The sequence below is a fragment of the Ipomoea nil genome, unplaced genomic scaffold (assembly GCF_001879475.1).
Source record: "Ipomoea nil cultivar Tokyo-kokei standard unplaced genomic scaffold, Asagao_1.1 scaffold0519, whole genome shotgun sequence".
Classification (NCBI taxonomy): domain Eukaryota; kingdom Viridiplantae; phylum Streptophyta; class Magnoliopsida; order Solanales; family Convolvulaceae; genus Ipomoea; species Ipomoea nil.
In genome coordinates, this window is record NW_017616947.1 from 170,894 (window position 1) to 197,730 (window position 26,837).

General features: G+C 36.4%; 1 pseudogene; it reads left to right on the top strand.

The window, feature by feature from the left end:
• Positions 1-1,141: 1,141 nt before the first annotated feature.
• Positions 1,142-24,147, top strand: LOC109174016 (annotated as a pseudogene).
• Positions 24,148-26,837: the final 2,690 nt, after the last annotated feature.

Below are 26,837 nucleotides of genomic sequence, written 5' to 3' on the forward strand. Positions count from 1 at the left end.
TATATATAGGGTCCGGATCAGGTGAGGACCTAATCTTAGGTGAGGACGTGAGGACTAATCTAGAGCATTAAATCAGAATGATGTATGATTGAGATTAAAAGAAAAAAAATCACACGGATTAATAAAATAAATCCCTTTAAAATATTAAAATATATAAATTTAGGGTAAATCAGTCTTATTAAAAGATGTGCATTCCTATACAAAATGTTGTGCATTCCTATACTGAGTGTTGTGCATCAATAACTTCATTGTTGTGCATTCAAACCCCGTCAAAAAATCATACGGTGAACATCCAATGTTCTACGATGCATTGAACTATGTGCTATAATGCACAACTCCCTAGCCTATAGTGCACAACTTACAACACTAGGTTGCACAATCAGCACACACGAATGCACAATCGTACTACCGAGGCATTTACACATATACACGACAATCCAAATATAGACAATATTATACTCAAAAGAACAAGCAAAAAAAAATAAAAAATACTGATTAGTTTGCATGGGCGAACACTCAATCAATGATGAAGAAATCGCGGCTCCAAATTGCAACGGTGATGATCCAAGAAAATAGGAAACCAATTTGGCCAAGGATTATACATGCGTTCACACTTAAAAAAATAATAAAAAAAGACACTATTATCCCACTTTAACAAAAAAGATCAATTCATGTCATCTCAAGAACTCAAATCTGGACCATCCAAATAAAAAAACAAACGCACAAGATTAGTCCTCACGTCCTCACCTAAGATTAGATCCTCACCTGATCCGGATTCTATATATATATATATATATATATATATATATATATATATATATATATAGTTAATCAACGATTTGGTCCCTCAATTATTAGCGAACTATCAATGTAGTCACTCAATTGCTTATTCATCGATTTGGTCCCTGAAAATAATTAGTTTTAGTCGATTTAGTCCCTCCGTCCGTCGATTTGGTCCCCGAAAACAATTATTTTTAGTCGATTTAGTCCCTTTGGCCATCGACGGAAGACGGCCTGAGAGACTAAATCGACTAAAAATAATTATTTTCGAGAACCAAATCTATGCATAAGCAATTGAGGCACTACATTGATAGTTCGCTAATTGAGGAACCAAATCATTCATTAACACTCTCTCTATATATATATATAGAGTTCCTATCACATCTCTCTCTAGTTTTCGTTTTCCTCTTTTGTTAAATCACAATCCTACTAGGAAGAAGATGTGGAAGCTTAAGATTGCTGAAGGTGGGGGGCCGTACATATACAGTACCAACAACTACGTCGGTAGACAAATATGGGAGTATGACTCTAATGCCGGTACACCGGAAGAACGAGAAGCGATTGAAAAAGTCCGCCAAGAGTTCAGAGAAAACCGGCAGAATGGTTTCCATGTCAGTGGTGATTTGTTGATGAGAATGCAGGTAGGTCACATACTCACATGCAGTAACAATATAATATAATCCATCCTGATTTCATTGTTTTAATTTTTAATTTTTAATTTGATGATTAGTTGATTAATGTTTATGTACAGATGATCAAAGAAAGTGGGATTGATGTGTTGAGTATTCCTCCGACAAGACTAGGAGAGGAAGAAGAAGTGAATTACGATGCTGTCACAACCGCTGTCAGAAAAGCTGTCCGATTGAACTGTGCACTTCAAGCTAAAGATGGGCACTGGCCAACTGTGCATGCTGGCCCTATGTTTTACACTCCTCCCTTGGTATCCTATATTTTTTGTTATAATGATTACTTTGGGAGTGACAATGACTTGACAGTCTGAATGATTTTTATTTCTGAGATAAGCAAGGCCAATATTGAAATACTCCGGATAATACTAAATAGAAATAAAGTGTCTGTTTAATTAATGGAAATAAATTTAATATTTTTAGATTAACATCTTGACTCGACTATTTTATAGACAAGAATTCGTGAGACAGTATTATGCCACTACTGGAAATTATTGAATTTCTGGCCACTTGAAAGTGATCTTAAATTAAGTTCAAAGCAAAAAGTGGTCGGAAATAGCAACAAGAATTTTTCCGGATACCGAAAGTGGTCGGAACAAGACTTTCAACTTGATTTAAGATCACTTTCAGGTGGTCGGAAATTTTAGAATTTCCAGTAGTGTGCACTCCTCCGGGTGTCCTATATATTTTGCTATAATGATTACTTTAGGAGTCACTCTCCTGTGACACTGTATTATCTCAATAATTTTTATTCGTGAGATAAATTGTGTTAAGATATTATAATAAAAAATGTAATACTCCGTAATAATTAAAATTTTTCTTCAACAGTGATTACTATTATATTTTTTATATGAGCGTTACATTTTCATATTAACTCGATCCGTCACACGAACAAGGTTTCCTTTAATGGTCTCACAAGCAAAATTTTTTGCTTTACTTTAGGGTAGGGATGTCTTCATAAAACAAAATAATTCTTTAAAATGATTTGCAGCTGATTGCGTTGTACATTAGTGGAGCAATTGATACAAGTTTAACGTCCGAGCACAAAAAAGAATTAGTTCGATATATCTACAATCATCAAGTACGTATCAAACCCTATATTAATCTCATGTTCCAAAGATATGATTCTATATATATGAAAGTAGTACTGTAGCAAGTAATTACCAATGGACCAGTTCCTTATATTATGTGAATTTTTCATACGTTGGTTGTTTTGATTTGATAGAACGAAGATGGTGGGTGGGGATTATACGTAGATGGACACAGTACCATGATGGGATCAGCACTTAGCTATGTGTCCTTGCGTTTGCTTGGAGAAGAGGCTGATGATGGTGATAGTGCCATTGCTAGAGGTCGAAAGTGGATTCTTCATCATGGAGGTGCCACTGGAATTGCCTCATGGGGAAAGCTTTATCTTTCTGTAAGTTACGTTTTAGATAATGTTAGGATATGATAATGTTAGTTTTTGCCATTTAACCCTTTTCTGGCCTCCGCTCAACAATTCCTTCTCACATCACAAATCAGTCTTAGGAGGCTTGGCTCTAATATATACCACTTAGCTTGTTAGGATCAAACGTTAAGTTTACCACTATACTAAAAATTATAGCGCGTTAGTACCGAGGGCGTGACTTAATTATTTCCTTATACCGTCACAATTTTGAGACGATGAGTGCTGGACTTAACCTTTAAGCCTTTTACCGAACTCCGCCCAACGATCTCCATGCCAATCCTTATACCATAGACCAGGATTCACAGTGCACTGTGGACCGTGATGCATGTGTATGTGTCTTATATTGCGAGTTTCTATGTCTTGTGTTATGAAATTTTGTATCTTAAGAGTATTAATTTTGCACATGAAATAAATTAATAATTGTATCTTAAGAATATTAATTCTGCACATGAAATAAATTAATAATTGTATATTATATTTTGAATTTTTGTGTCTTGTGTTGTGAAATTCTGTGCCTATGAACAAAAATTATGTACCCAAATTAGACTTGAAAAATAAATAAATAAATGAATAACATGTGTACGTATCATGTGTTTTGATTTTGTGTATCTTGTGTTATGAAATTCTATACTAATAGGATATATACGTCGGCTATCTTACCATATAGATGCCCGGTTCGTATACTACCTGCCACGAGGCACATTTCCTAATCTCATCCGACTTCATTCACGTTCTCCCCAACCCGAGTAGAAATCCGTCATCATTGTCTGCAATAATGTAATCTTCTGCACACATCCATCTTAACTCGATACTGACCCTGAAGCTCGACTTGAAGTCCCCAAGATACAACCCCTTTTAAATTGAGGACAAGCACATATGTCAACATCATTTTCGACCGCATTGGAAAACAGCGTGTTCGGAACCTCTTCACATGTAGGCAAATCTGCATGGCTTCCGACCGCCTCTACGCATGCGCGACACATGGTTTCATGTCGAGCCTCCGTCATGTGTTCGCTTTTTTTTTCCCCCTCCATATAAGGCACGTTTAGTACCTTGTAAAGGGGGGGGGGGGATGGACTTATGGCATTTCCACCTAACCATTGTCACTTCGGGACTATCTGACCTATTGTCACATTTCCTGATCTCAGCCACTTAAAAAAACAAGCAGACCCACCTACAGGAGAATACAAATCGGACCCCAAATACCACTACTATTAGCCGCGAGATCAGTTCTGCGTACCCGACCATGTATCCTCAGCATATCTCCGATCTGTTGGCAAAGAGGACCACGAATTGTTCGACCAACGCTCCCCATTGCGACCTCGTCAACCTTCAAATAGGACGCATTAGATTGGGTTGGTCGACCTAGGTCAAGTTAACTTCAATATGTTAATTCGGACAGTATGTGCCCATCCGCCTGTAACCAAACCATAAAACTTCTTCAGATCGGTCCGGTTCTCGGATGGGAATTCACCTCACTACGGTGGATGACTTCACCGCCTTATCACTCAATCATCGGCCTGCATCCGCAGGTGCTCATCTTACATCAGCCCCAGCTTCTATATCCCGTATACGTGGGCATCCCTAACGTCTCGAGAACACCACCAGCACTGATGCCAGGGGCAGCTATAGGGCAACAAGATCATAGTCGGTCACCCGACCAAACCCCCCAACCAGTCCAATCTTGGTTGGGTTTAGATGGAATTGATTGTAGTGACAATGACTCGGGGTCGTGATGTTATCACATCTTTGCTTGTTATTATAGTTATTTTGAATCATCTCAGTATTTAAGTTCTTTAATTTTGCTTATTTAATACATATTTTCCTTGCTATTATCATTTAATTATGGTTCACACTTGTTTTGAATGTTTTACGGTGTTTGTTAGTGTTTTTGAACCATTTTAGGTCAAAGATATGAGCAAGGGAAGTTCAAGGATGAGTTTTGAGCAATTTTGGACGAGTTCGGGGCCCAGTAGACTCGACGCGTCGAAATTTTCCAGTAGCTAACTAATTCGCGCACAGGAAGTCTCGACGCGTGGAGAAAATTCTCGACGCGTCGAGAGAATAGGCGTCTATTTCTGGGATAAAAACAGACGCTTAAAGTGGCGCAGCTGGGCGAAATTCAATACAAGCGCGAGATCTCTTTTCCTAATATCAATTGCGCGGATTTCAAGGCTCATATCTCCATATTAAAAGTTAGCAATTCAAGGAATCTTCCAAATTCTAAATATCATTAAAGACGACAATTTCTTTATTTAAATATAGGAATTAGAATTTGAGTCCAATTTGGTACAAGATTCCTATTTCATCTCAACTTTGTACCCACTATAAAATCCCTCCTTCCTCAACCCTAATGGGGGAGACCGGACACCGAGAGAATTCAGAGATTCTTGGAGACAAGAAGGAGAGAAATCAAGAGCCACAAGTTGTCTTGGAAAGCAAGAAGAAGACTAGGGAGATTTGGGAAAATCGTCTGGTTAATTCTTGTACTCTTTTGATGATTTGTAATTCTTTATTTATATTTGCTATGTATAATTTAGTCATGCTTGGCTAAATTCTTTAGAGATTCTTGGGTAAAAGTGTTTATGAACCTATGTGCCTGAGCTCTCAGTTTCTTTAATATATTATTATTTGGGTTTAATACTTGTGTTGCAATCGTGATAATATTGTTTGATGCTTGTAATTAATGGCCATAGTTACTAGCTTCATAGCCATGTTTGTGTCACCAATGGGAGTTGGGGCATAAATTAGGGCACACACGATTGCACCTAATGGTTGGTCCTTGGGAAAGGGGAACTTATTAGGGGAAGTTTATTCTAGATTGTTGCCAATCGGGAGATGGTAGTAATTAGGAATAATTGAATGCTGATCTTTGATCTTATTGGGTGTTTAAGCCATGGGAGTGGAAATTCACTAGGAATAGAGATTACGGGAGTAATTCGATTCCACTTTGCATTCCCACACAAATCTAAATTCCAAACTAAATATTGCAAACGATAATTGGCACTAGGTGATTAAATACTTGAATCCCATGAATCTCAACTTCTCTCTAATTGTTTTCAAAATCCTGAACCTCTGTTTTATTTTTTATTTATTTTATGCCAATCAATCATCTAAGTAATTGTTAGGATTAGCTCTAATGAATAAGTTAGTAACTAGTGCTTGATACAACCACTTCCCTGTGGATCGATAACTCGTACTCGAGAATTATTTGTTTGCAAATATACTACGCATCAGGTCGCTAGCGGAGGTGGAGTTCGGTAATATATCAAGTCAAACATGTCGTTGGGCCCCTCGCGCTGGAAACCATCGTCCGAACTAGTTGAGAAGTGACACCGATCTCTACACTGACTAGCCGACCAATCGGCCACTTGTCGATTTAGTTTAGCTCGAATATAGTAAACTTTGTAATGGCCTTGATGTAATGCATGTAGTGACGAAATCAGTTATGTTCTATTGTAATGTAATTTAGGTCGTCATATGCCCGATCTCTTGATCGAAGAATAAATCTGAAGAACAATTTCTAGATCGTAACATGTCTAATCCCTAATCGATGTAAAATCTGACCTCCGTGTCGGCACAAAACGGTCCCAGACCGCAACAAATCCGATAACTAGATTTGTGAAAAATCCAACCTTCGTGTCGGCACAAGAGGTCCCTAGATCGCATCAAAGCCAATTTCTCTAGATTGGTGCAAGATCCGACCTCCCTGTTGGCACAAAACTGTCCCTAAACCATAGAAAATTTAACCTTTATATTGGTGCAAAATTCGGCATCCATGTCGGCACAATACGTTACCTAGACCACAGCAAATCTAATCTCTAGATTGGTGCGAAATTCGACATCCGTGTCGACACAATATGGTCCCTGGACTGCAGAAATCTGATCTCTAGATCGGTGCAAGATTTGGCCTCCGTGTCGGCACAAGACAGCCTTACCCGCAAGATCCGACCTCCACATTGGTACAAAATGCTCCCTAGATTGATGTAAAACCTGACCTTCGAGTCAGTAGAAGACGTGTCAAGCCTAACCTTTATGCTGATCAAAAGGGTCTCTAGACCGTATCAAGTTTCCAATCTCTATATCGATGACAATTCCGACCTCAATGTCAGTACAAAATGGTCTCTAAACTGCAATAATTCCGATCCCTAGATCGATGTCAAAAATGTTCTCTAGATCGATTAAAACCCAATCACTTGATCAGTAACAATTTATCCCTAGATCATGTTAAAAATCTGATCACCTGATTCGTAAAATTCGTCGATAAAATTACGATAATAAAATGAACCTCAATCCTAAAGTTAGAAGAGAACGAGCGAATTAAGCTAGAGAAATTATTGGATTATTTTATCTACTCCCCTGTGTTCTTGATCTTAGCACCACAGGGAGTGGGGGGCTTAGTGGATTAGTGATTTTGTGTCTCGAACTCAGTTGTGCACATCGCAACCACGCAAATAAGGTCCAAATGTCACCCTGATGGTAACCCATTTCGAATATGAATGACCGGGGTATGGTAGGAAATTATGAGCACTTTGCGACGTTTGATAAGTAAAATCAAATTTCCAGTTTGTAAGGTGTGCTGGTCGGTGTAGTAGTGGCCAGACTTTTTAAAGCCCAATCGGCCGAAGTGGTATTTATGAGTTGTGTATGTAGTGTGTTGTTGTAACTTTTACATTAGGTAATGTCCAAGTAACTTGTTCGGCGTAAGAAGAGCCCGAGTGGATCGTGAGCCTCGAATACATAAATTGATCACTAGATCGCATAAAATTGATCAATAGATCACATAAAATCTCGATCACTAGATCGTAAACCCCAAACACAGGCTCCCGGGCTCAGGAGTTAGAAGAAGGGAACATGTGCCACTTATAAATTTTAGGCTAGTAGACCCTTACTTGCTCGAGCCGGATGGGTTAACAAACCTAAGACCCGATCATGTAACCACGGTATTTTAGTCGGGAAGACATTCCAATAACAGGATTGGATAAATCTCGGAACTTGGGGTGTTGCAAAATTTGACAACACGTACTTTGGATTGAAAAGAGGGAAAAAAATATATTAGAGTGATTATAATTCAGCGACCGAGATTAAAATTTAAAGAGTTCGAAAGAGTATAAGTCAGCGTGTTCGGCACAAGAGGGGCTGAGCTCCCCAAAATTAAGTTTAAAATAATTTACCCAACACAATCGGGGTCAGACTCCCAGAAATATGACCTTAGCCTTGAAGAGTCCCCTGACTAGCCTCCTCAGTGCGACGCATAATGGATTTTGTTGGCACGGGCTGAGTGTGAGGGGCTGGACTGAGGATGACGACGTCCTTAGGTAGAACGCTTAAGATCGTCGCCAGGTCGTCAGTGTCTAGCGCCTCGGTCAGAGCTTCTTGGATGTTAGTTTTCATTTTACAATTCTCACACAAGAACGTCCCCTTACCATAGGCTCGCACCAGTTCCTCTCCCAGTTCGGTCTTGAGCAATGACCTGAAAAATGGTTCAAAAATGTCTCGATCCCTGAGGATGCAGGTAGCTAGCACCCCAGGTGTCATCATTGCATCGTTGAGAAAGGCTGGAGAAGCCTTATAGTCCGAGACGACTGTCCCAACCTTCTTCTCGAGCTCCGTGACCTTTCCATCCAAATCGCGGATCTTCAAATCTCTCTGGGCAAGGGCCTTGTTAACATTCTCCAAGTCCTTCTAGTGTTCATGTTCGGCACCCTTGGCATGGCATAAGAAATTAGCTAGAGTGCCGACCAATTGCAACGATCGATGCATGTAAGTCATCGAAAAAAAAGTGAAGAGTAAAAGTGCCGAGAGAGGGATTACATGTATGATCTATCGGGCTCCTTGTTCACCGACTCGGTTGGTCGGCCACTCGGAGGTGTCTTCGAGGGCTGGCATGAAAGAATAGATTTTGTCCAAGAGGGACGCGGGTGCTTACCCAGATAGGAGGGCATCTATGATCGGAGTGTGGTAAGGAGAAATCGACCCCTTCATCCGCATTGATCTGCCCTCGTCGTCTGTGCAAGTGGCTTTATCTTCCCATCTTGCTAAGCCCGGGTTACGAGGACGTCCACACCTGAACATGTCTGTACCACTGTCGTCAGCGGTTGCCTGAAAGGATGGTAGTTGGGGTCGTTGTTATCATCGTCTTCTTCCTACCTAAGGCAACCTTAGGGCTGGGGACTCAGGTGGTTGCAGCCTCGAACGACTCATCCAAACCCATTTCTACAAAATCGAATACAAAAAATTAGAGATACAAAAATGTAAACCCTACTACGTTTGACATGGAAGCTCGGATTTAAGTGTTAAGACCTCCTAAGGCCGGTTTAGCCACTCTCGCGGGAACTACGATGGAAACCTCCTTCGTCTTGGGTATATACTTCTTGTCAAGATTGTATTAAGACTCTTAGAGGTTAGTTGTTGCATATTCATTGGGAGCCCGAAAAACTCGATAGTATTGGAGAGTGAAAAATCGATTCTTCCACCCTTTACTATTGTCAGGCAGGTTGAAAATATTGCATGTCGACCCTTTCGACTAGACCATAAGAAACCCGCCTTCGTATTTCGGTTGTAGAGCCCGAACTGAAAATAAGAAGTGGAATAGCTCGAGCATTCACGGGATGTTGTGCCGAGCGCAAATTTGGGAGAAGCAGGCTATGATACGGTGAGCGTTTGAGTAAACCTGCCCAGGTGGAATGGGGTGAACAGAAGGGTGACGGTGGTTTTTATGGAGTCTAAGTGGATCCCGATCCATTCCCCTGATGTTGTTCTATGATATTACATATGCTACGACGAGCATGATACGTAGCCCGACCGCCTAGAAGGCTGGATAATTCTTAGAGATTGGTATGGGTTAATAGATGGCAATACATCTCTACGGCCTCAGTACTTAAAAACTTATGCCGCCCACTTGCTAGGGTGGGGGCTCGGATATGAGGTGACTGGCTACTAGCCAGTAGTTGGACCACGTGATTTGTGGCTGTTTCGGAAGTAGAAGGGCTAGAAGCGACATGAGCCCCGAAAGAGGTTAACCGTGTAGAATGCCCCGCTTCTTCATGCTCGGACTATCCAGAACTTCCCAATCTCTCGTTAGCCTAAGTTGCAACCTGTAAAGGCATCTAGAGTGGGAGCTCGGACCTTAGAAAATTCCTCAACCTCATGTATCGTCGAGTTGTAAGATGACACGAAGAAAGATCCGGCCTTAATTGTATCGTCATAGTCTTGCACCGAGGCATTTTGATTGTTAGAGTCTAACATGTCTCCTCCTTCGGAAGGAGAGGACATTTAGAAGTTAGAACGGGAAGCTAACCGTAAAGGCAAAATGCTAAGAGAATAAAAATATGAATGAATTAAGAGAATATATTCATGAATGAGTTCTTACCGAGAAAGACGACCAGAAGCGTTAGTCTCGTCGGAGGTTGTTGAATTGCTTCAGTGCATAGGCGAGGGAGGTTCCCGTGATAGCGTAAAAGAAAAACCTGAATTTGGTCCATAACAGTGTCGTATTTATAGACAGAGGATTTAAATTTTGGGACGGATCCCCAGGCGATCGGCGAAGGCGCGCCACGTGTCAGTCGAAATAACTTGGACGGTGATCCATGAGATTTACCATAGTCCTGCGTCGCATGCAATCCCGGCCCAGCAAAGGTCTCTTAAGTAGTTATTTTTGTTAAATTTTTTTAGTCCAAGCATCTCTTAAGTAGCCTAGCGTCTGGGTACGGACTAGGGCGTTACTTATTGGGTAATATACCTCGACTATCTGACCATATAGATGATTGGTTCGTATACTTCCTGCCACGAGGCGTTCGCCCCGACCAGATCCGAAACCCGTTATCACTGTCTCCAATGTAATATTCTACACGCATACACCTTGACTCGGTACCGTCCCCGAAACTCGGCTCGGAATCCTTAAGCTTACAACCACTTTTAAATTAGAGGAAAATCACAATTGTCAACAACATGTCCAATCGCATTGGAATGGAGCGTGTAGGAACCTCTTCACACGTAGGTAAATCTGCATGGCCTTCGACCATCTCCACGCATGCGCGACACGTGGTTCACATGCCAAACCCCTAACACGAGTTCCCTTTTTTTCCCTCTATATAAGGCATGTTTAGTACTTTGTAAAGGGGGGCGGGAGGGGATTTTTGGCATTTCCACCTAACCATTATTGTCAGCTCTGCACTCTCTGACCCACTGTCACATTTCATGAGCTCAGCGACTTAAACCAACAGGCAGACCCACATGTGGGAGAATACGAATCAGACATCAAATATCACTACCCATTCGTATACACTTGTGTATTAACCACATCATGTACCTTATAAGTATGAATTATGTACCTCGTCATTTCTATCCAAGGTCCATAATCTTATGTAGACACAAGTCCATAATATAAATTGCCTCCCACAGCCACCGGATGCTAGACTTGACCTTTATTAGTCTCCACCCAATAGATAAGTTTTGAGTTTCGAGTTTAAATAATATAATAATCATTTTTCAATTGTTAAAATTTAAATAATTTTTGGCATATATAGGTGCTTGGAGTGTATTAGTGGGATGGATGTAATCCACTCCCACCAGAGTTTTGACTTTTCCCTTCCAAATTTATTTTTCATCCAGGTAATTATTAAAGTGCTTAATTACTTATTATAATAAAAGAAGTATATTATTTAAAATCTATAATGATCACTCTCATTATATTATAGCAAAAATGTGGTGTTATTGTCGGGGAACGTACATGCCGATGTCATACTTGTATGCAAGAAGATATCATGGACCATTAACTGATCTTGTTCTTTGCATAAGAAGTGAAATTCATGTCAAACCTTATGATCAAATTGATTGGAACAGTGCTCGCATGGATTGTTGTAAGGTTAGTTTAGACATGTATAAATATCAAATATGTCAAGTACCCTTTTGAACTATAGATAAAATTAAAATTGACTTGTATACAAACAACTACCAATGCAGGAAGACGTCTACTACCCCCGTAGTTTCATACAAGATCTGTTGTGGAATACTCTTCAATACTGCACTGAGCCATTCATGAGGCTTTGGCCTTTCGAGAAAATTAGACAAAGGGCTATGAGAAAAACAATCGAGCATATGCGCTATGGAGCAAAAGAGACCAGATATATTACAATGGCTTGCATAGAAAAGGTTAAAATATAATACATTAAATCAAATTATTTGCTAATTAAACTAGTTTGGTTGGCGTGAGTAGATGTTAACTCTCATTCCTTTAGAGAGGTTGGGAGTTCAAACCTCTTCTCGTATGAAAATTCAATTTGGCTAGTATTTTGCCCCTTAATCGGGCAGGCCATGCTTAAAGGTGGCTCTTACTTATTCAAAAAAAAAAATGGTGGCTCTTACTGTTAGGGTCAGGACACCCCATAGTCTAACAAAAAAATAAACTTGCTAATTAAGTAGAATCATTTAATTAAAAATTGATTTAAACTTATTGATATTGATTTATAATTTATTACAATTATGTCAAATTTAAATGTCATCAATTATATTATTTATTAAATTTGTAGTTTTCTATATTAATCTAAAAAAAAAATATAATATTATACATTCTAATTTTAAAAATTAATATTTTATTTAGGTTATCTAAAATTTGCTATTAATTTCAATATGCGTGACTAAATATTTATTTTGTAGTTTTTCATATTAGTCTAGAAAAATCAAATAATATTATCCATATCTAATCTTAGAATTGTTATTTTATGTATATTGGATTTTGAATAAATAGATATTAGTTTTAATATTAGCAACTATTTTTATAGATTTTAATATTAATCTAATGAATTTTAAGATAATATTATCCATATTTAATTAAATTTTATTTACTATTTTTGTAATTCTACACACACATATATATAGTCGTGTGTCATAATTTGTATGTCGCGTGTATAGATTATTAATTAATAGAGTCTGCGTTCGAAACTTGATGTTTACCTGTGTTCTTGTGCGCCACTGTGTATTAAGTTGTGTGTCCAATATTGGTCCGCACAGTCCTTTATATATATATATATATATATATATATATATATATATATATATATATATATATATATATATATATATATGCAAAAAGTCTAAAAGGTTGAGGGGATGGGGGTTGAATAAGCTTTCAAATAATTATAAAAATCTTTTAAAGTCAGCTCTAAGTGAGCTTAAATTTATAAATCAAAGATAGGAAATTGATTTTCCTAGCAACGGAAGTGTTTGAGCTTGCCTTATAAAATGTGTACCTAAGTTTGAAGTTTCGAAGTGTTAGTGTGTAAGTATGGAGTTAGTTGCACAGTAGTAGTAGAAAATGAATGCAACGAGGGACAAAGACTTTTATAGTGATTTAGAAAAAAAATTATACCCCACTCTTCTCCTTTGACTCCAATGAAGATTTTACTGTGTATACGTAATTTATACATATATACAAAGTGGCAAGAAGTCTTCACCTTCTACTAGAGAGTCCTTGAGATAAGGGTTAATCGCCAAGTCGCCTTATCTTTCACTACCTTATTAGAACTAGTAAAGGGTCACGCACCAAGTCCCCTTGTTAGTTTGATCCTGCAACTTTCTTCAATTGAAATATGGTTGTAGTTTGAGGGATAGACTTGCATGAATCAAACTGATTCTTTTCTTCAGTTTAGAAGCTTGATTGAAGAACGTTGCACTTCAACAGTAGCATGAAGAGTTGATCACAATTTCTCAGTAATTTACATATCACTTTTCTTTTCTTCTAAGGTTGAGATCCTCGTTTTATAGATGATGAAGGATGAGCATTATTTTGAAATTCAAAGTTACCCGTTGTCACATACCAAGTGGTAGTCATCCAAAAGCTGCCAAAATCCCCTAAAATCCGTTGCCATAGATTTGAACTCTTGTATCTTGATATCCATACGGTAAAGATTGTTTCCCTATCAGTGTGTATGATCACTACAAATTGAAGTCAAAAAGAGCTACTCATGCTTATCACCAATGTGTCTCGTATGTAGACTCTTAGGTATCAGAAAAGTTGAATTCTCCAATGACTCATTTTGTTCTTCCTCGTATTAATTTTTTCTAAGGATAATCTTCCTTAAAAAATATTCAATAAAGTTGATATGAACTTGAATAATATCATTGAATGCCCTTTTCTCTTCCATGAATATCACTTTTGAGCTATTCCTTCCTTCTGGTCTTCTTCTTCTGTAGCCCTTCCTACTTGTAGTTTCCTTCTAAAGCATATCATTCAAGTTGCTTACTTTCGAACCTACTTCATTTCGATTAGATGATTTTCAAAGCCTATCTAGATTTACAATGAAGAATAATGGGTCTAAATGTCTAATGTACTTATTTAGTGTCTTTTACATCATTAACATCTATTAAAATTTATTCCTAACAATTTCCCTTTTTTAATGATGTCAAAATATAAAGAGATTTTATTGATTACACTCTCACCACCAACAAAGATAATTTTATTAATCAATTTTTGGGTACATGAGAGTTTTGAAAATTACAAAATATAACAATTACTAGATATCAAAATCAAAATAGCTTCAATCAACTTCAATTTCTCTTAGCACTCCGGATGCTTATTTCTTCCCCCTAAACGTCAGCATCTTCTAACCTTTTACCTCCTGAGCCTTTTGTAAGGACTTCTCTCTAACTATTCCCTGGCTCTCTGACTCCTTCTCCTATCATTTTCCTACTTCAATTCCTATTCGCTTTTTCCACCTTCTTAAGTAGTTCATCCTATTAAGCCATTTCTCCCTTCTGTTTAGAGAACCACTCCTGAGTCGTCATTTTAGTCTTCAAATTGTTGCACTACCATTTCTAAAGTTATTTTGGTATACCTCTAAATTTTTGCACTCTTGACTACACTTTCTTTCGAAATATACTTCTTTCAAGAAGAAGATGTCTTCTTCTTCTACACTAATAGTGCGTTCCTATAGATTGTTATCGGAAGGAAAAATTGAATATCAGAATGATCTATTAGAAGTAAGTTTTATAGCTATCAGAAGGATAGATTGAATTTTGAAAGAAGCTATCAGATAGAGTAGTCAATCTATTGATATTCCTAATTGGCAGAAGTCATAATATCAAAGCATTTATTTCTTTAACCATCTATGATTGGGTATTTATGCTTATTGATAAGTGGAAGGACATATATTCTCATGAAGATTAATGAGATGGAGACACGGGTATTATTTTAAGTGGGAATTTGAAAATCATTTAATGCACATCTTTCATGCATTAAGGTTAACCAGCAAAACTGAATACAAAAGGGCTTATGTTAGTTATTCTCTCTCTTTTTCAACACTTCAACTTCCATTTTCATGATAACCAATTAGGGGCCGTTTGGTTCACGGAATGTTAGATTACTGGGAATGTTAGATTCCTGTGTTTGGTTAAAATTGAGGTATGTAATATAATCATGTTTGGTTTAGAGTTATCTTTTATATATATATATATATATATATATATATATATATATATATATAGTATCCTTAACATATTTTCATATATTTTAATAAATTTAATAATTAAATTAAATAAATAAGATAACGGTATCATATATAATTACATGATTTTGAAATATTAACTAAAATCTTGAACTTGAAAACAAAATTATTTTATATGCTAACATAACGTAATAAAAAATATATAATATAATTACAGCAACAGTAACAACAACAACAACAACAACAACAACAACAATAATAATAATAATAATAATAATAATAATATTAAGCTAACATAAAATATATATCTTTAAATAATTAAAATAATGTTATTTTCCCAAGATATCTTCTCATATGTACACCTCTCTCTCAAGCATTTTCAACTTAACACTGTACTTTTGTAACTCGAGTGATTTGAGCAGCCTCAGATAGCTTACTTCTTCAATTCTCTCAAACTCAACCTCTCATTATACCTTCTCAAAACCTTCAAATATAGAAATATCAGCATCATCATTCGTAGTGACCCCTGATATGCTAAATAAGGTTAACCATGGAAAACTTATAGACTTCATAGCCTTCGTGACTAATGCTAAAATAAGGAAGTGATAAGAGAGATAGTTCAGTGCTTGGAGGATATTAGACTATACGAGTGCCTGAACAAGCTGTTGGAATCAAATTCTTAGGAGGTAGAGATAGAGTTTTATGGGATAACAGAAATAACCGAAGAAGAAATAAGGGTGGGTGTGAATTCGAATGAAGCAACAATGTAATTGCCCTGACGTACTGATTCCAAAAGGATTGGTTTAAGTAGTGAAGGACAAACTAATATAGAAATTCCTCCCATAGATGCAATGTGGCTTTAGACGAAAATTGCTAGGAGGAATACAAAGTTCTGAATTTTAGTAATAAGAAGAAGGCTAGTACTGAATCTTGAAATCCAAGGACTCTTTGAGATTGTTAACTGATAAGGTTGTTTTTCGATAGTAGGATGGAATATGAAGATGGTGAAGTGTACACGAAGGTTGTGACACCCCCGAATGTCGAATTCAAGGATGACAAATCAAAGTGATTAGAATGCAAGACAATTAGTTGTCACAAGGCATTGACAAGGTGATTAGGTGCAACGTAGAAATATGAAGGGAAGCATATACAATGAACAATGAATGGAAGGAACGTAAACTGAAAATAAAATTAAACAATCAAAATAAGGAACGGGAATTGGATAGATATACCTAGGGTTCATGCATCTAGTAGCCTAAGGTAGATGAACTAGGAAGGAATGCAAGACTCTACCTAGGAAGAATTAATGGCACTTACACTAGGTTGCGTAGAACCTAGATTGTCCTTTCCTACGTCGGTGGAGGCATTTAATCAAGCATAAGGTGGGCGGTCTACCTTCTTCTCTCGAGCCTAGCCCTCTCAGATCATAGGGCGGAGATTGGGACAAGTAGGACTAAAGGAAATGCAATCTCTTGCCATTTTCCCCACTCCCTAACTCCTCTCATCATTGTGGCCACAAATGATGAGAGAACCATCATCTAAGGAATCATCCACAACTAAGGCAATTGAATCAAATAAACACAACACATTCATCAATCCAATACCTAGATGCAATCAAACCTAAGCAATCATCCAACTCCTACAATAATTTAGCTATACATCATGCAATCTAGATCACAAATAAGCAATTGAAATAAGAACAAGTAATTGAAATAGAAAAGCTGAATTGAAAAAGGAAATAGCAAGTATACCTAATTAGATCTTCTCCTTTAGCAATACTTACATCAATTGAGCTTAAACAATGAAGAAAATAGAAGATCTAAGTTAACCTAACCTACAAGCTCTGCAAAGGCAGAGAGAAAGCTCTAGAAAATGTAAAGTGGTCCTTCTAATTGATTTCCCGCAACTGGTTGTTAAACGCAATTAGACCTGGCCTGCATACGAGGCACGTACGCACGTACCTGACCACGTACGCTCCCCAACTTCCTCCCAACGAGCGTTGCTCCTCGTGTTGATCTTTCGGGAATTTGAATTCTGTCTTTTGGCTTATGTACGCGGCATGTATGCACGTACGGGGTGCGTACGCTGCCCAACTCCCCAGCAACGCACGTTGGTCCTTCGTTGGTGGCTTCTGGTCGCCTTACTCCCTTGTGCTAACCTTCGGGTTGTCTCGGTTTGATTCATCCTATGCCACTTTGCCTCGTTTCCGTCCAAATTAACCTATACAATCATAAAATACAAAATGTGGTGGAAATTTATAGCACAATGCATAATATTAGCTTAAATGGCCTAAAAGTGGTACACAAAGGATCATAATTGGCTCAAAACACACCCTAAGGATACCCTAAAACTAGGTGTTTTTGACACTTATCACAAGTTTCCAACTCTTGCTTGTCCTCAAGCAAGCTCTAGTCACCATGCATGATCATATAAGTGTCAAAGACACCTTTAAGCTAAGATCAAAGATAACTTAATTCATCCAACGATCAATCAAGATAAGTGTATAATCTAACGGAGGGAGTGAAGTCCCTCATATCATGCAATAAATATGCTAGTCATGTACCCCTACTAATGCAACTCAAGGAATATACTAAGGAAGCAAAAAGTCCTAAAAGATAAAATTAAAATGAGGAGGGTACACTCTCACACCAATCATCAAGCATGCAATCCAAAATGTGCATTCACCTCTCATCTTACAAAGACCTATAGCCGAGCCACGCTAGTGGGAACGATGTGTACAAACCAACTGACCCTATCCTTATAGCATGTTCTAGATGTGATTTTCCGGTCTATTTTGCAACCTGCGAAATCTGCATCAAAATAAGCAATTATATCAAAACCTCCTTAGTGTACCGTAATCCAAAAATTTAGGTGCCTTTGAGTTATCTTAATATTTTCTTAGCTACTTGAAGATGGTGCTCTTTTGGATTGGTCTGGAATCTTGCACATACTCCAATTGCAGAGGTGATGTCATGTCTACTTGCCGTAAAATACAATAGAGATCTAATAATTCCTCTATACATAGTTTAATCTACATTCTTGTCATCTTGATCTAACCCAATCTTTGTTGACGTATTCATAGAAAACTTGACTGATGATTTACCTTCCATTCCAAACTTCTTGATAAGATCCCTGGGATACTTGGCTTGATTTATGAATATTCCTTCCTTCAATTGCTTGACTTGTAGACGAATGAAATAATTAAGTTCACCCATCATGCTCATCTTAAATTTACTTTGCATGAGGGCTAAGAACTTTCCACAAAGAACGGGATTAGATGATCCAAAGATGATCTCATCTAGATAAATCTGAACTAATAAGATGTGACCATCATCCTCAATCCTAAGAAAAGTCTTATCCTTCAATTTGTTGACCAAGAAATTTGACAAAGTGTCATACCATGCTCTTGGTGTCTACTTTAAACCTTAAAGAGCCTTGTTGAGCCTATACACCTTATCTTCTGCTCCATTGATGATAAATCTGGGTGGTTACTCCACATAGACTTCTTCCTCTAGCAATCTATTTAGGAACGCACTATTTACATCCATCTGGTATACGATGGAGTTCATGTGAGCTGCATAAGCTAAGAACATCCTTATAGCTTCGAGTCTTGCTACATGGGTGAATGTCCCATTAAAATATATGCCTTCTAGTTGATAATACCCTTTTGCAACAAGACGGACTTTATTTTGAACAATAACTACATCTTCATTCATGTTGTTGTAGAAAACCCACTTTGTTCCCATGGAGTTTTGATGCTTTGGCCTTGAAACCAATTCTAAAATTCAGTTTCTTTCAAATTGATTTTGCTCCTCCTGCATGGCTAAATCCAATCAACATCAGCTTGTGCCTCTTCAATAGATGCTCAATCTAGAAAATGGAGCAAGAGAACATGGATTCATTCTGCCATGATGACCTAGTGCGAATCTCTTCATGTACATTGCCAATAACTTGCTTAGTTCGATAATCTCTAAGCTATCTTACATTTGGTGCAATTTCTAGGGGAATACTTAAGTTCCTAGAAATGTCATCCAATTGATTTGCTTCTACAAGTGTCAATTGTGCTTCTACCGGTTGATCACCAATCACATGCTCTACTAGTTGATTTGCAACTATATGTTCTTCCGATAGATGAACATCTGCTTCCTTCTAGATAGATTGATCTTCTTCTACGTCATTGTCTTCATCTGGTAGGATATTTCAATGTAAGAGTACATATGGTCTATCACTTATACTTTGCATTTGAACATCCTTAGTGATTTGATCACTTGCATCACCAGTATTGATCACAAGCTCATCAAATACAACATGAATGGATTCCTAGTGGTCATAATTCTCTTATTAAGAACTCTTAAAGCTTTGCTCATCTAGAATATCCAAGGAATATAGCTTCATCTACTCTTTCATCAAATACACGAGCTTGAGACCTCTCATTGTGGTGAACATAACACTTACAACCAAATATACGAAAATATGAAATGTTTGATTTCCTTCTGGTCCACAACTCATAAGGAGTCTTTTGGTAAAGCTTGTGAATCATGCATCGGTTATGAGTATAACAAGTTGTATTAGCTATTTTTGCCCAAAATCTTTTAGCCAATTTCACTTCTGCTATCATAGTGCAGATCGCTTCTTTGATGGTATAGTTTTTCTGTTATACCATGCCATTTTGCTTAGGAGTCCCATCCATTGATAGTTACATTGGTGAAGAATGCCATTGGTTTCACAATATGTTCTGATCGATTGATTTAAAAACTCAATTTCTCTATCTAAACAAATCTTCACAATTGATAGACTCTTTTTATTCTGGAGCAACTTGAGAGTAATTTGGTAATTTCTTAAGAGTCTTGCTCTTCTTACTTACAAAGATTACCCAAGTATATCTTGTATAGTCATCTATTATCACATAAGTATACTTCTTGCCACTGATGCTTGGAGGATAATTGGTCCAAATATGTCAATATGCAATATGTTCAACGGTCTTGTCTAAGAGGGGTGTGGCTCTTTGAATGATGATGTAACCTACTTCCTCCTTTGACATACATCACACAAACCTTTTTTGTCAAAGACATGGTTGGGAAGTCCAATGACTAGGTCATTCCGGGCTAACTTATTGATCATCTTGATATTATGATGGTTCATCATTTTATGCTAGAGCAAACTCAATTTCTCAGATTCTTTACTTAAAAAGCACACATAAGCTTTTGTTGAATCCCAATCAACAACATATACGTTCTTCTGTCTCATTCTAATAAGATAAACTTTTCCAAATTCTACGTTATTGATATTGCATTCCTTTTGGCTAAACTCAACTGTGTAACCTTTATCGCAAAATTCAATTGTGCTAAGGACATTGAACTTGAGCCCTTTGACATATAATATATCTTTCATTTCCATACCATTTCTTCTAATTGATCCAAAGCCTTTGGTCTTGCCAAACTTCTCATTTCCTCTAAAAACGACTCTTGGTCCATCTACTCTTTTGTAATCATTTAGGAATGCTATCTTTCTGGTCATGTGTCTGGAGCAACCACTATCAATATACCACACTTCTTCACATTTGGTTGTCTCTTTGCATTCCTACATCAATGCAAAAGAGATTTACGCACTAAAACAAGTTTGGGTCCTCAAAGGTAAGCTAGTTTGGGTCTGTAAGACAACCCAAACCCATTATGAGGAGCCAAAGTCATCCTACATTCCCACTCTAGATCATATTTTCAATGGCATCCCCACACTCGTGAATGTATTACTAAGAGATTTATTTGTGTCTTGTCCTCCATTCCTCAAAATCTTTCTGTGAATAATTTGAGATAAGATCCATACTTTTGTACATTTTAAAATTTTAGCTATGATACAAATTAAATTTTGAAAATAGTTTTTGAGATCTGCTCAAGATGACCAATAAAATTAAATATGAATGAATTGAAATTATTAAACTTTATTTTTTTGGTACAGAGTTTGCAAATGATATGCTGGTGGGCAGAAGATCCAAATTGCGATGAGTTCAAATACCATCTTGCTAGACTTCCTGATTATCTATGGATTGCAGAAGATGGAATGACGATGCATAGTTTTGGAAGTCAAAATTGGGATGCCACTTTCGCCACCCAAGCTATAATTGCCAGTGGCATGGTAGAAGAATATGGAGACTGTTTGAAAAAGGCTCATTTCTATATCAAAGAATCACAGGTATGGTAACAAATTTGATCAAAATATAGTAAGTTTTAGCTATACAATTCAACTGCCTTTAACACTATTAATAATAATATACAGATAAAAGAAAATCCAAAAGGAGACTTCAAAAGCATGTATCGTGGTTTAGCAAAAGGATCATGGACATTCTCTGATCAAGACCAGAGTTGGGGTCTCTCCGACGCCACAGCAGAAGCTCTTAAGGTAGTATACTTTTATTCATTCAACACAAAAATTTGTGTGAGACCGTCTCACGAATACTTGTCCGTGAGACGGATTGAGTCATGATGAAAATATAATACTTATAATTGAAAATGTAATATTAATCAATAATAAATTGTCTTATTTATAAGGGAAAATGTAATACTTTCAAAAAATAATGTAAAAGTATTATAGTTTTCTTCAACAGTAGTATGCTTTCCTTTATAAATAAGAAATACTTTATTACTTATTAGTATTACAATTTTGAATATAAGAATTATATTTTTCATCTAGACCAACCAGTGTCACGGAAAAGGACTCGTGAAACGATCTCACCGGAAAAATGATTCTGTTAAACAAACAAACAAAAAAATCACCTTTGTGAACTTTGTTGTAGTGTCTGCTATTCCTTGGGAAAATGCCTCCAGAAATTGTAGGAGAAAAGGTTGATGCTCAGCGCCTGTATGAAGCTGTAGATTTTATACTTTATCTTCAGGTAAGACTTCCCACTTAGCTTCCCTAAGAGCCATATAATAGCCAACATTACCGATTACTAATTAACATTATATTTCCTGGTCTTATATTCAAGAGTCCCGAAAGTGGTGGTTTTTCTGTCTGGGAGCCTCCAGTTCGGCAACCATATATGGAACTGTTGAATCCCTGTGAATTCTTTGCAGATATTGTAGTAGAGAGAGAGTAAGCTAAGATCACGTACAATTATTCTAACACACCATATAAATAAACTGACTAATCAGCTTCATACTAACAACTGGATATTATTGTGGATTAGGCATGTAGAACCTACTGGAATGATAATCAGCGCTCTTGCAGCCTTCAGATGTGAATATCCAACTTATAGACCAAAAGAAATCGAAATTTCTATTGCAAAGGCAGCAGAATACCTTGAAAATCAACAAGAAGCAGATGGGTCATGGTATGGGTACTGGGGAATTTGCTTCCTCTATGGCACTTGCTTTGCCCTATTAGGGCTGGCAGCTGCAGGAAGGAGTTATGAGAATAGTGAAGCCATTCGCAAAGCTGTTCACTTCTACCTATCAAAACAGAACCAAGAAGGTGGCTGGGGGGAATCCCTTGAATCTTGTCCAAGCATGGTACGTGTATATAGATAAATAATCAAATGAGACAACATCTTCCCGTGAGACTGTGCCACACAAGATGCACACAGTTTACTATAGGAATGTACAAAGACTAAAGTGTATACAATTTGGCCAACATGACAATCTAGTGTGTGTGTATTCCTGTAATAGAAGGTGTGCATTCATGTTGTGTCTCACAGTCTCACGGGAAGATGTTGTCTCACTGGAACATTAACATATATATATATATATATATATATATATATATATATATATATATATATATAGCCAACGTAGAGTAAATACAATGCTTTATTTTAATTTTGTCAAATTCTCTTTGTTCTACCGTTGATAATATTATGGAGCAGAAATACATACCGTTGGAAGGAAATCGTACAAATTTTGTACAAACATCATGGGCAATGCTAGGACTCATGCATACTGGACAGGTCAGTACTGTTTAGTGAAATCTAGCTAATAGTACCCTTAGATGCATGTATGTACAAAGAACAACTTATGTAATTAGGGGTGATTTTTGTCCTATGTATTTCCTTGTTAACTAGGCTGAGAGGGATCCAACTCCTTTACACAAAGCAGCTAAGTTATTAATCAATGCACAAATGGAAGATGGAGATTTTCCTCAACAAGTAAGTCAACTATTTTAATTCAACTATTTACCTCCCTACTTATTTGTAATTCAAATGTTAAAAAAATAATTTTTTTTGTCCTAATATTTAAAGAAAATAGCAATTTCAATTCTGCAATTGTTAATATAAGTATTAATGACGACCCTTCAAATTTTTACAAGGTGACCGTTTTGATTTCTTGACTTATTAACATGACTTTAATGACTTATAATTGCAAATTTCCTATACTCACTAAAAAAAGTTTTTAAATCAATAATTGTGAAAGTGATACACTGGAGGATCAATAATTTTTACATCAACAATTCAAAAAGGCTACTTCATTTTTTTTTTTGTCTATTTTTATTTAAATATTTTTATGATTTTCAAATGCTTCCCTAATATTATAAAAATATAAGCATGACATTACTGGAGTCTGTATGAGGAATTGCATGCTGCACTATCCTCTATATAGAAGCTACTTCCCATTGTGGGCATTGACTGAATATCGTAAACATCTGTGGACATCCAAAAGTCACTAAATTCAAATCCTATTAAAAATATCATATGTGGAATTGCATGTATCCATTCCACCTCCTAATCAGCATGTAACATAATCTTGTGGTTTGCACTATGTTACTTTTAGAAATAACAATCATTGTATGAGTTTGATTCTTATGTTTGTTATAAAGTATACAGACAATACGAAATGTATGATGTAATAAAAAATTAAAAGTTGGATTTGTAATATGTTTACTATTTTGCGCTCTTAATTATTACCTTTGGAAGCATATGGCGCTATTGGGATTTTTTGCATGCATATATGATTAGTTAATAATGATTCTTGAAGCTATAAAAACCTTACCTAACCAGTGTTAGTTAGGGTTTGCATGTTGACAAAAAAAAATGCGTGGCTCAAAATTGGTCTTACTATATAATCTCACCACTCCATCAACTTGCAGGCTATTTCTCTCATAATTTTTTGTTTCTCCAACCCCATAATTTTCTACATTCTCTTGCCATCATTCATTTCGTTCATATATTCCTATATTTGGACTTGACAGTTTTTGACTTCAAGAGTTAATTTCTCAAAACTATCGAGACAAGTTATGTTCAAATCTTAATAACAAATTAGTCAACATACACTTTAGTTCAAAGTTGATGCACATCGAAAATAACACATAGCAGACTTAGCACGATTTGTAGTTTGTGAAACGCACTACTACACAACAGGCTTTTAACGTCCACTATTTCGACCCATTAACGTTGGCTAAATACCGACGTTGTTCTGGGCGACGTTGTATATAATATATATAACATCGGCTATTTAAATAGCCGACGTTATATATATTTTTAATTTAATTATTAAATACCTACAACGTCGGCTATTTATAAATTAAATAGCCGACGTTGTAGGTAATTTTAATTTTTTAAATATACATTACAACGTCGGCTATTACTAAATAGCCGACGTTGTAAAGTTTTGTTTTGTTTTTTCTTAAATATTATACAACATCGGCTAATACCAAGTAGTCGACGTTGTAATGTTTTTATTTTTTATTTTTAATATATATACACAATTACTAAATAGCCGACGTTGTACGTTTTTTTTAATATACTTTATTTATCCATTTATACCCAAAACCTGCTCAAATTACTCACAACCACATCCAAAACCTGCTCAATTATTGCATCACAACCACAACAAAATATGTAGAATATAATATTTATAATTGCACAAGTAATAAAAGTATTAAATCTCACAATTTGATACTAATTAATAATACAAGTTAAAATTATCAACCTAAGATCAATTAGTTTAATTCACATATTTAACCATACATCAACTAAGAAGTCGGCACATACGTCTCTAACTTGATCAATTTCTTGTTGAGTGTAGCTCGATCCACCAACTCTCTCAACAATCTACAAAGTTGATAATTAATAAATAATTAGTAACCTAGCATTTTTAAAATTAGAATGAGAAAGGTATTATATTAAACTAGATGCTTTATCCATTCCCGCGCATGCTTCTTTTGAAAGAATTTCAAGGATGTATTTCATAACATAATATCCACATACCGTACTTCCAACTTGTTGGGCACACTACATTTGATCGAATTAAATTACATTTAAATTTTATTTAATAATAAAAAAATATATATGTAGTTTTACAAATGTATAAAATACTTACCAAAATATTAATCCATTTTGGTGAACGAGTTGATGTATTGCTTCTCAACATCTTTGTTGATTTCATACACCTAAAATTATAAGAGATTAGTATACATAAATACCTTATGACATTATCAAGACTATGTGGTCTAATGGTACTCTGGTTGGACTTCTATTTGGAAGATTGTGAGTTTGAGCTTCAGTGGAGGCGTTATTGGTTCTTTAATTTGTGTTTGTAATAGAGCCAGTAAGGATTGTTTCTGTCCATATTGCATAAAGACCCCTATTAAAAAATACAACCAATAAGTAATATAATAGATGAAATGAAAAATACTATATAAACAAATAATAGTAAAGAACTTATAATTATTACCTTATACAGAACTGCAATATGGAAATATCTAATGTCTCCACGCATAATCTCCAACGGCTCAAGTTGTAAAGTATATTCAACATCTCCCACAATACCACGACACATCTTTATCACAACATTCTGATCAAGTTTGCAAACAATTTTATATGCCTTTAGACATAGAGGACTCAAAGAAGTCGGATCAGCTATAGTCCAATCAACAGAAGGTTATTGCACACCGGAATCATAAGTCATTTTGGACTTTCTTTTTAACTGTTCAATATAAGTAACAATTACTATTTTTAGAAATTAAATTAAATACTATTTTAAAATCTAAAAATTTAGAAAATACATACCTCATCAGCTTGGGTATATAACTCAACCAACTTCTTTGGCTCGACAGTGACACACATGTCTTCCTCTGGCCTTGATTGTACAGGTTGAGCCGTTGGAGTCTTCATACTACTACTTTCATTCCTCATCTCTTGGATGGTTGCTTGCATGGAACTTCTATTTGCTCTCTTTGAATTGCTAATGCCTCGGCGACTTTCATCTCTTGATTGGCTAACACTGTAACTGTAACACCCCGTGTTACGGCCTTCAATCCCGGATTAATTATTTAATTAATCCCGTTAATAATAATTAAATATGATTTAATTATGTTAGGTTTACCTTTAATTAATTAGTAAGGTCCACCATGAACCATGGACCCTTGCCCGAATAAGAATCTTAAGCCTGTTAGGAATAAAGGAAGTAGGCCTTTTACTATTCAGATTATGATTAGGATCCTCTTTAATTAATATGGTCCACTATGGACGATGGACCCTTATCCCTAAAA